The following is a 2,943-nucleotide window of genomic DNA, read 5'->3' on the forward strand; positions in this document are numbered from 1 at the left end:
ACGAAGACACGCATTGTTTCACAAATACCTCGAAAATACGAAGCCGTTGAAGTGTGCACTAGGAAGCATGTACGCGCGTCGCGTTGCTTTTGGGCGTGCAACAGTCACTGCAGCTCGTACGATCTTGCGGTGCGTCTTCATATCTGCGACTGAAGATCTGCCACCTTCAACACGAAAGTGGAAGCACGAACGTATCGTTTCGCTAGCAATGACAAAAAACTGCTCGATATAAAATAAACAAACATCGCTGACCATCGAAAGACGCGCAGATAGCCGCGCACCGGGCGACGCGTTCTCGAATGTTTACGTATTGAGACCGCTCATTGGAAGTGTATTCTTTGACGTCGCGGCTCCACTCGTAGCACGTCAAGCTGAAACGCCCTGTATTAAAAGTATTTAGTGCACCGGATATCTCTGTATGTAGGAAAACTTACAAGCGTTCGTAGACGATGAAAAACACATCAGCACTAGAAAATTATATCTTGAGGTTTGCCTGCAATAAAGCGACGCATTATAAAAATACGAGACATTCGTAAACCATCGTGATAGCCTGGAAAAAGATTCAGCGTGTTTAAAGGGCGATCAGTGAATTACGGCCATCAACTCTACAGCGAAAAAAATATACGAAGTACGAAAAAGGAAAATTAGCTACACATACTGAATAACAACCATTGTAACTCTAAACCACTGTATACAGAGTAGTGAAGAAGACGAAGACGCTGTTCAAAGCGGTTGCGTTTCGCGATGTTCTCAACTCAAAGGCTTCAATCGGCCTCTGGACGAGGTACTGCTCAGGCTAATGCCAGCAGCAATGAATACCGGATTGTTTTGCCCCGTCTCCCAGCAGGTAAGCTGGTCGCTGACTCCGTTTTCTTGCATGCGGACCTTGCCCGACGCCCGTACCGGGCACAAGACTTCAGAGACTCCCGTCAGAATGTTGTGGACCTCAAGGAAATTAGTTCAATTGGCCAATTTCAAATGTCTCATGTATGGATGGTCACCTGCAAGTCTGCACAATCGAAAGAGAAATTGGTGGCTTGCGGTGATCTTGTCGTTAAGAGCCGCCGTTGTGTCGTTGTGGACCCAGAACCAAAACGTGGTGAAATTGAATCTTCTGTGGCTTCCCGAACGCTTGGAAGATGCCTTCATACGTGAGGCACTACAGGCGTACGGGAAGGTGACTTCCATTTCGACGGAAAATTTTAAAGTGGCGGACATGGAAGATTTGAGAACGCTGAACCGGGATGATGTTGTGTCTCTCGCTGAAGGAGTCGGCGTTGGCGACGTCCCGCATGCACTGACTATTTGTGGTATACAGAGCCTTGTTTTAATACCAGGGAGGCCACCGCTCTGCCTCCGATGCACCCGTGTTGACCACATCCGTAGGCACTGCCGTACTCCGCATTGTGACGACTGCCGACGGTTCGGTCACACCGTAGAAGAGTGCATCGTTACCTATGCGTACAAGTTGCGGCATTGTGTGCGGCCACCGGAAGACGTCATACAAGAGCATATTATGGACGCCACAGAAGTGCTTGACGCGGCTGGTGTCCTCTCAGTTGCTACTGTGGACACGGCTACCACAGCTAATACAACGGTTGTTCCTCAAGGTGACTCCAAGGAAAGTAAGACGCTGCTTCGATATGAGACGCCGAATCCGGCACATGATAAGGAGCCTGCCACCTGTTCTAATGCTGCCAAAGATACCGCCCCGGTTACTCCAGCCACGGAGGTCAACGCCGAGGAAGAGCTTGCAGGTCAGCCCACTCTACCTGCAGCTGAGGCCGTCCCTCTTGTTGAAGAGCATCTTCATCAGCGCAAGAGAAAATGCGCATCTGACGCGAGTGAAAATGATGATCTGGTAAGCGTGAAGCATCGCCGCCGCCGGCGCACGTCAAAACACAAGGGGAAGTGCCAACGTTCGCGTTCCCGCAGTCGTGGTGGAGGTCCGGAGGCGACGTCGCCGTCTCCGGAGAGACAAATGCAAGCCTAGTTAGTCCTTGTGTGGTCACCATGGCGACCTCTGAGGAGCTAGTGTTTGCAACGCTGAATGTGCGTGTGTGTTGTGTATCTTCTCTTGTGTTTGTGTTTGTTGCGCCACATTTCTGAATACGATGCAGCACCAACTTGCCCCTCAAGCCGTTATTTTGGAACGTGGGAGGCTTTAGGTCTCATCAGAAGCAGGTGGAACTTCGTCGACTTTTCAGCAGCAGGCGGCTTGATTTTGTCGCCGTCCAGGAAACGAAGATTGAGTGAGCAGGACACAGAGAGGGCACTAGGACCCTTTTTGTCTGATTACAATGTTATTGTGACGCATGCTATTGGTTTTTCGGCGGGTAGCTTCCTATTTCTGCGAAGGGCTCTCCCTTATTCTGGGTTATCTTACTATACTGACTCTGATGGGCGGCTAATGAGTTGTGATTTTTTGCTCCACGGGAAGCCATGAAGACTTATCAACATTTATGCTTTTAATAGTGCAGCTGAGCGTGTTGATACGTTTGAAGCCATGACTAACCTCCTAGATTGTGATAAGAATGTTGTGCTAATGGGAGACTAATTGTGTATGTTGCATGAATTATCGTGCTGGGCCTAGTGTACACAGATACAGAAGTGGCGAAGTGTTGTCGTGTGTTATAGATGATTCAGGACTCATTGATACAGGGGCCTCATGTCATGCAACTCCACTATTCACGCATATCCAGGGGAGGTCCCACGCGCGCCTAGACAAGATTTCTGTTTCTTCCACGCTGATTTCCCGTGATTTGTTGTGTGAAACTGTAGCGGTTTCGTTTTCAGATCATTGTGTGGTGGTTTCTCGGCTCGGGAGAACTTACTGTTCAAAATTTAGGCCGCAATGGGAGCTTTAGAAGCTAAATTCTTCACTTGTAAATGATCAGGCGTTTGCCTTTCGGATACGCTCCCAGCTACAAGTGTGTTTGACAG

At 49.0% G+C, this 2,943-nt stretch overlaps 1 pseudogene; it reads left to right on the forward strand.

Annotated features, from left to right (window-relative positions):
• Positions 1-351: 351 nt before the first annotated feature.
• LOC146177730 (uncharacterized) lies at positions 352-2,620 on the forward strand (annotated as a pseudogene).
• The last annotated feature ends 323 nt before the right edge of the window (positions 2,621-2,943 follow it).

The sequence above is a fragment of the Amblyomma maculatum genome, chromosome 10 (genome assembly GCF_055883805.1).
Source record: "Amblyomma maculatum isolate TAMU_Amacu chromosome 10, ASM5588380v1, whole genome shotgun sequence".
NCBI classification, from domain to species: Eukaryota; Metazoa; Arthropoda; class Arachnida; order Ixodida; family Ixodidae; genus Amblyomma; species Amblyomma maculatum.